The following is an 8,787-nucleotide window of genomic DNA, read 5'->3' as shown; positions in this document are numbered from 1 at the left end:
TATTGGTTATACCCACTCCCTGAAACATTAATATTGTAGCTTCCTTCTCTAGAACAAATGTCATGGACTATAAAGAACTACAGTTAATATCTCAAAGTATTATCCTATTTATTTATTTTTCCATTAGTAAATATTTGCAAGCTTGAAAAAAAATTTTTTTTTTAATTTCAAAGACCCCTCCATGTTAAGAGCATAGGACCTTAGTTGAATCTGTTTCTGCAGAATCTTACCTCCTACATACAAACAGCCAAGAGAACTGTTTTCACCAGGCTCTCCAAGATTGGGTGATAAGATTGAAAGTTGTGTGGAGTTTTCACCTCACTCTACTAAGGTTTTGGGAGATAATAGCAAATATCTGTATTGGTTTCTACCCCTGGCTCCTGACACAGAGCTCCTAAGACCCTTGCTAAGTGACAAGAGCAGTAAGAACATCTTTTTTTCTAATGAGGCTACTCTGAGTGGGCTCCTGGATGGGGGTTGATCACCAGCAAGACCAAGCCATAATTAGAAGTTTGCAATTTTCACACACACACACACACACACACACACACACACACACACACACACCCTGTTCCCACTTCTCCAGATAGGGGAGAGGAATGGAGTTAATGATCTGTCATGCCTACATGAGGAAGCCTCCATAAAAATCCTAATAGTCCAGGGTTCAGAGAACTTCCAGGCTGGTGAACACATCCACACCGGGAGGGTGATGCACCCCAATTATTGGGCACAGAAGCTACTGTACTCAGACCCTCCAAGACCTTATCCTATGTATCTCTGCATCTGGTTGTTCATCTGTATCCTTTATCATATCCTTTAATAAACTGGTAAACCTAAGTAAATATTTCCCTGAGTTCTGTGAGCATCTCTAGAAAATAATCAAATCTGGGGGAGGGGGAGTCCATGGGAACCTCCAATTTGTAGCCAAGTTGGACAGAAGTTGTGGCTACCCTGGGGACATACTACTTGTGGTAGTTATCTGAAGTAGGAAGCTGTCTTGTGAGACTGAGCCACTAACCTGTGGGATCTGATGCTATCTCTAGGTAGATAGTGTCAGAATTAAGTTGTAAGTCACCCCGCTAGTGTTATAGAATTACTTGGTATGGGGAAAAAAACCCACACATTTGGTGACCAGAAGCGATAGGAGGTAAAGTGCTATTATGAGGTATAAAGAAGGCACATAGGAGATGAAGTTCTGGCTAGTTTTTTTTCTAATACAGATCTCCACTCACTGTCTCAGGAAACTCTCTTCACTCTTCATTTTATTCTCACCCAAAAGCTGGGCCATTGTTGTAGGCAGAACTTCACTACCTTCCTGCTACCAGAGTTAGCTGAGACTAGTCTCTAAGAAACCTCATGCTTTTGTGCAGTGGTGGTTCTCAAATGCCTTTGCCCAAAGTCAGCAGCATGAATTGACTTCCTATACCAATCTCTATCCATGCCTTCTTCTAATAAAGCCATGTCCAGCACCTGAGTCTCAGCTATCTGACACAGAAACAAAATGGCTTCTTGACTGGGTTTTTGCAGTTGAGCCTCCCACTCTGGCTTTCTCCTGTGATTCCTCAAGTCCCTCTTAGCTTCCACATAACCGGTGGCAAATGGATTCTCTTTACAGATAGAACCTACCAGCAAATTGTTTGATTTTCTCATAGGCAAGGCAAAGAGAAGGGTGTCTGTGAAGCTTTTAAATACTCTTCTTTAGTGTTTCCCCTGCAGGACTGAGGCCTAATTTCCCACCGTTATTGGGTATTAGAGTTTCTGTAATTCACTAGCAGAAATTATACTACAGGTGAGAAGAATCTAGTTAAAACTACCTCTAAAGTTGGTACTGTTTCCCATTTTTCAGCTACTTTCCCTTTTACTAAAATAAAAGAGCACAGTAGCTGAAAAACTGGATTAAAGTGGCAAAAATAGCATACTTTGAAAATCCATTTTATTTATAGGAAAATGTTTTCTGAGAGGACACATTGATCTTTATTCTACTTTACATGTCTAAAAACTATCCAATTCTAGGATTAAGGAATTTAAAAATTCTTTGATTCTAATTAATCAGAACATTTTCTTTCACTTAGTTCTGGAAGCCCATAAAAAGTTTTTAGCTGTCAGCAGCTTCAATGCCAGTTTATTAGAGGCCCTTATTTGGTGCCTGCTGATAGTTATTGTGAAGGCTGAAAGGTTAACAAGAATGGGCTGCTACCAACCTCCTTGCCAGGTGTTTTTCCTGCAGTTAATGGACCTGAGCCAATTGAAATTATCACTTTAGAACTAGTCACAGACACTCTTAATCTTTGCGTAGAAACATTGATGGGGGAAGCTGGAATTTGTATTTTGCTTTTCACCATCATCACATTTGAAACAATTAAAACAAAGTATAGTTAATCTTCTATTTGTAAATGAAGGCCTGACAAATTCAAAAAGAAAGAAACCTTTTAAAATAATATGCATGTATAACATGTTCCATTAAAATAATAATAGTCCCTTCAACGAAACAATGTCTTGTAAAACCTATTGCACTTTTTTTGAGTAATGGTAGTTAAGGGCAACATAGGTATTAATATGCCTAAGTTTTTTTAATTGCTGGGTTTATAAATCTGAACAGTTGTAATGAAATAAAAAGAATCAACCAGATGGAACTGAAGCCAGTCACTGTGGGAATTTGAGACATGCATGCTGTTTGGGGGGACTGAATATGTACTTATCCAATCCAAAACAGAGCAGATGGCAAAGCGAACAGGTAAGCACTTGCTTTATCTTTCAGATATTGTGGTTCACTGAATATCCCTATTTATTTGGGAGCTTTAGAACATCTGTAAAAAATCAGATGAAAGACAAACAGAAGTGACTGAGAAAGACTTGAATGAGTACGGAATTTTAGAGTTTTCACGTTGTCAGATGAAGAAAGACTCTCATCCTCTGCCAATCCTTAGGAATCATGGAGAATTTTAGGTAGCAGCATTTGAAGTTAAATAGCTGAAGAAAATACAAGAGAAGAAAAGCTATTATTGTATGAAATCCAAAATTAAACAAGTGGGAACAAGAGTAAGAAGAATGGAACTAAACTGTATATAATAGAAGTGAAAATTGCTCATGCCCACCCTCACATCATTGTGTTCATCTAGTGCCAAGATCTTGGTTTCTAAATACCATTCTCCACATAAAGGAACCAGAGTTCCTTGGAGAAATGGCTGAGGCAAGGAAAATCACTGGTGAAGCTAAATGTTCTTATAGTGTCAGAAAGCAAGAGAATACTCAATGATTAATGGGGACATAACAAAAAACCATAGGGAATAGCTTCAAAGATCCAACTGGCCAAATTTGGGACAACTGGAACATTTATTTTTAAAGGAAGTAAATTATAACATTGCATTTTAAAAAAGAGTCAAGTGGTGCCTGGGTGGCTCAGTTCATTAAGCGTCCAGCTCTTGATCTCAGCTGAGGTCTTGATCTTGGGGTCATGAGTTCAAGCCCCACACTGGGCTCCATGCAAGGCATGGAGCCTACTTAAAATTTAAAAATTTAAAAGAAAATGTATGGGGGAGGGAGAGAAAAAAAAAAACCTCTGTAACAAAAGAAAGCTGGCTATTTTGTGTAGAAGGAATGATAAAATAAGAAAATCATCAATTTGCAAACAACAGTGTAAGAATTGATTTATGTAAGAATCACCAAATGATACTAAAAACCATAGGATGAAGGATCCCCACATTTTCAAAGTTTCACTTAACATATTATACATGATTACAAAGGGGGAAAAAGGTATTTTTACAATATGAAAGTGTCTTAACCAAGGGATCAAAGTGGCATCACCAGTAATGGGTCAAATTAGCATTATGTATTTTCTGATATGATGCAAAGGAAAGTATGCAATACCACCTACGGCTATGTGACAAAAAAAAAAAAAAAAAAAAAAAATTTAACCTGAAGGTAGTCATGAGAAAACAAGTTCAGATGGTAGAATATTTCACAAAACAATTGCCTTGGATTTGACAAACTTGTCAAGTTTGTAAAAGAAAAAAACAAAGCAAAATAAAAACAGGGAAAAGAAAAGAGGCAAAGGAATGGCTATAGATTAAGGGAGACTAAGGAGACATGACAACTAAATGCAAATTGAGATCCTTGATTAGATGCAAACAAACAAATAATAAAAGCCACATTCACACAATTAAAAGGAACACACATGGCTGGGACAAATGGAGAAATTGCATATTAGAAATTATAATTGTGTTAATAAGCAATTTTCTAGATATGAAAGTGATAATGTGTTCATATAAAAAGAAGTCCTTGTCCTTATGAAACACATGTTGAAGTATTTAGAGCAAAATATCATTATGTTTGCAACTTAATTTCAAATATCCCAGCAAAAAAGGTATAAATTTAAAATGCATATATTGAGCATTTTAGAGCAAATGTGACAAAATGATAAAAATTAGAACTTCTAAGGGAAAGCTATATGTGTACCCATTATACTATTCTTTTAACTTTTTGTAGGATTTAATTTTTTTAATTTAGAAAAAATAATGCTCATCTCTAAGTGGCTTAATTCAGTTTCAAGGAAGGACTTCACTGACATCCCAAATAAATAAAAAGTCTCTTGGCTGCTATATCAATAGATCTTCTGCAACTTCCCACTGGAACATAATGCTACTTGGTCATCACATGCCACCACTGATGGACAAAATAAAAACACAATGTAAATAATATCAGATCAGAGAGTTTCATTCGCATTCAAGTCACATCTGGCTTTCTTTGAGAGCATGGCAGTAAGTGACCAAAAATCCTTGTTAGGTACAAAAAACTATATAAAACTTCTTGGAATTGATGGTGGTCAATTTGTTAAAACTGGTGGTCAGTTTCCCCAGAGGACACGGTAATTTCTGAATAAAATTGAAAAAAAAAAAACCCTGCTTAAACTGCTAAGACTGCTAAGTACAAACTGACCCACCATACCACTCTAAAGCTCCTGAAAAATAAGCTTTTTTTTTCAATATGGAGAATTGAAGTTACCTGATGGTTTAGAAAATCATTCATTCAACAAATACTGATTGAGCAGTCTTCTAGGTGCTATAAGGCAAATATAATCAAATATGTAATATAATCTCAGTGCTATGGGGGAAAAAAAAACAAAGCAGGGTCAAGAAGAAAAAAGACAGCAAGGAAATAAAAAATAATAAAGGATATTTTTGGTAGAGTGGTCAGAGAATGCCTACAGAAAGGAAGAATTGAAAACAGTGAATGTCCAGGAAAATATTATAGTCAAATTTGGCCTTGCTAGCTAAATGTGTAAGAAGTTTGATTTAAGGATGACAATCATGTTGGGGAGCCTGGGTGGCTCAGTCATTAAGTGTCTGCCTTTGGCTCAGGTCATGATCTCAGGGTCCTGGGATCGAGCCACGCATTGGGCTCCCTGCTCAGTGGGGAGCCTGCTTCTCCCTCTCCTACTCACCCAGCTTCTTCCTCTCCCACTCACCTTGCTTGTGTTCCCTCTCTCGCTGTGTCTCTCTCTGTCAAATAAATAAATAAAATCTTGAAAAAAAAAAAGGATGACAATAATGTTGGAGCTAGGGCTTGGAAGACTTAAATACCAAGCTAAGTTGTTTAGACTTTAAACAATGAGGAACACATGAAGTGAAGTGATGTAATCAGTGTTGTACTCTTATTTTTTTTCCCAAAGAATTTGATACGATATATTAAAGTTTTACAAATGCAATTTCTTTAAACCTCAAGTAGAAAGCAACTTAATTTTCTTTACAACCATATTTCTATTGATTATCCTAAAGGAAAATGTATATATTTTAGTCAACTCTCAATTATCTGCACAACACGAGAGCACTGCCAAGAATAGCCCAAAATTTGTGTGAAAGCCACACTGTCAGATTGGGACCATGATCTGATTTCCTGAAGCAAGAAAATTTGTATGAGGAGCAGTTTCATAAAGCTGTTCTTCTGGACAGCAAGCGAATAGAGAAACCTGACACCGTGAGGAGTTATCCTGAAGCCACACGAATGCTTGTTTTGCTTCTGCTCAATAAGCTTGTTGGGGAGGAAGTTTCTCTACCCTTCAAAATTCTTCTGGTTGGTCAAAGAGTTAAACTGACATGAGACAGATTTACAGGAGAAAATTTTAACTTTGGATGTTTAGGAATCCCATATATGAAAGATTCAAAAATAGCAAAGTAAAATGAGGTATATACACCATCCTGAACTAAGGATAAGGGGGTAGAGGTGTGGGACTTCAAAAGGAAGGAAAGGCAGTCACAAGAGGTGAAAAAGAGTAATGTTTGGTAAATAAATGTTTGCTGGGCCATACAGAAACAATGAGACATACAGAGGAATTTCAACAGACTCTAAGCTAAATTCCTCCTTGTCTACTACCATCTACTACCTCTAGATCATATTCTAATATAGTTGGTGATAGCTCTATTTCTGGAGCAGGTCCTCTATCTAACTTCCTTTAGGCAATTAGGGGAAAAGTAAAAGTTTTGGGCCTTGATTGTTTTAAGCTCAAATAATCTGCATGCCAAAGTGGCACATACTTGGGGCAATTCATTCTAAACTCCTACCAGCTAAAAGCTTTGATCCTGTGTCTCTTTACAAGTATCTCAGTCAACTGGGGTAAATCCAGATAAAGGTGATACAAAACACATTACACATTTTCAATAGAAAAATTAACATGGAACACAGATGATCCTTATATATAGTCAACAATGCAAAACACTGATACCATACTATGTAGTATCAACAAATATCCACACTTCAATACGTTGAATATGCTTGAAGATAATAAAGAAATAGTTATTCTAAATTACCAAGGCATTAGCTTTTCCTCTGTATTTTATTACTGATTCATTTATTTGTTCATCAAACATTCACTGGAGTATCAGATATCCAAAAGGCATTGCTATGAACTGTGAGGAACAATGTCCATAATTATTTCCATTTTCCCAAAAGGAATCTGTTATAATTCAATGTAGCTTTACAATTTTAAAATAAGAGTTTTAAATTCGATAGCTATACAATCTAAATTTCTCTAGCATGGTCTTATATGTTGAGGCTTTAGACTCGTAAGTTTTCCATTTATAAGTTCTGTGACCTTGGATAGGTTATATATCTCTCTGGGGATCATCTTCTCATCTGTGAAATAAAAATAATAAGTGTTCTCTGAGATCTGCTCTTACTGAAGTGGATTAATGATGAAAATAGCCAAATTTGAGCATCAGAAGACCTTCCAGTCTACCTGATGCATGATCTCCATAGTTCTGAGAAGTAAAAGTAATTTAGAACAATAAAGGCTTATGTCTGGAGTTTGTGTGTGTGTGTGTGTGTGTGTGTGTGCATGCGCAAAGGTGTCAGTGTGTAACTGATGACTTGAATGAGGTTGGGGTGAGGGTGGAGACGATATGTGTGTATATGAAAGACTAATCAGTTCTGAGCAATGATGGAAAGGTTTTACTACTGACATTTACAACTATGAAGGTTTCTACACTTGATCTGAACTCAAGAAAAAAAATAAGTGTACATATTCCATTAAGTTGCTTAGAAAAGAGATTAGGCTTATGAAATATTTAGAGAAACTAGCATTTAGCAATAACTCAGTAAATGTTAGTTATGACTATTATTTGTAATTATTATCATTAGAATAAAGAAGTCATGCCTTTATTAAAAGTATTATTACTAGAAGCTCAGAATAAAGTTTTAAATATTTGGATTATTCTGAAAAACACAGAGATTCAATATGTATGTGTTTGTCTTATAGCAAGAAGTGAAAAGATGACATAGAACCATGTGACAAATTACAATATAATATTATGTATTTATAGTTTCAAGTTATAAAAAGGAGTGGTTTAAATGCCTAATTACCCCCTCTTTGGGATTAACATAAAGTCACTTTTCCTGATCATTAGAGGGTACAGTTTCATCCATAAGCAAGGACCAAATGAATAATGAACAGATCCACTGATAGACACCTTGAGAAATATGATTATTCAGATGTTCAGACCAGATACCTGAGGCACAAAATTCATTTTATAAAGTCATCGTAGTTATGCTAGCAATGAAATCTCACATCTGTTTTTAATTTTTTTTTCCTTTGGTAGTTGCCATCAGTTATTGTAGGTGCTTTTCTCCCTATGTATTTGATATCCACAGGGCAAATGTTTTTACTCTGCTCAGTGAACTGTGCTGAAACGTCTTTCTGAAACCCTTCATTATTACCTTTAAAGGGATATAAGCCTTTAAAGTCTCTTTAAAGGGAACCTATGTGGGGAAAAAATAATTCTCATCCTTCCATTCGCACATGACCATCATAAGCCCCCTGCTAAGTATACACTAACATCTCATAGTTAACAAAGACAATGCCTTATACTTGCCTTTTTCCCACTTCCATAAAGATGCTGGTTCCGGAATTTTCTAACACACTGAAGAGAATTTTAAAGCTATTACTGAATTGTGAAGAAATACTGATCTTGGGGCGCCTGGGTGGCTCAGTCGGTTAAGCTGCTGACTTCGGCTCAGGTCGTTATCTCAGGGTCCTGGGATCAAGCCCTGCATTGGGCTCCCTGCCCAGAGGGGAGCCTGCTTCTCCCTCTCCCTCTGCTTGTGCTCACTCTCTCTCTCTCTGTCAAATAAATAAATAAAATCCTAAAAAAAAATAAAAAGAAATACTGATCTTAAGGTGTTGTGGTTTTTTGTTTTTGTTTTTTTTCTATTGTCTTATTTGTATTAAAAAGAGTTTAAATAGAGAATATATGGCACTGTAATCAGAGGGGTAGAATAAATTGCTTCTAAGGAACT

The 8,787-nt window shown here is 36.2% G+C and overlaps 2 non-coding genes across 2 annotated transcripts; both read left to right on the top strand.

The window, feature by feature from the left end:
- Window positions 1–7,179: 7,179 nt before the first annotated feature.
- On the top strand, window positions 7,180–7,259 carry LOC114219612 (small nucleolar RNA U2-19). The gene has a single exon (XR_003611426.1). It is a non-coding gene; the product is annotated as a small nucleolar RNA U2-19 (small nucleolar RNA).
- Window positions 7,260–7,424: 165 nt separating this feature from the next.
- On the top strand, window positions 7,425–7,494 carry LOC114219604 (small nucleolar RNA U2-30). The gene has a single exon (XR_003611425.2). It is a non-coding gene; the product is annotated as a small nucleolar RNA U2-30 (small nucleolar RNA).
- The last annotated feature ends 1,293 nt before the right edge of the window (window positions 7,495–8,787 follow it).

The sequence above is a fragment of the Eumetopias jubatus genome, unplaced genomic scaffold (assembly GCF_037043125.1).
Source record: "Eumetopias jubatus isolate StellerSeaLion01/CBP00866 unplaced genomic scaffold, mEumJub1_p1.0 scaffold_1, whole genome shotgun sequence".
NCBI classification, from domain to species: Eukaryota; Metazoa; Chordata; class Mammalia; order Carnivora; family Otariidae; genus Eumetopias; species Eumetopias jubatus.
The sequence above is the reverse complement of the archived record's forward strand: the minus strand, read 5'-3'. Positions and strand labels throughout refer to the sequence as shown.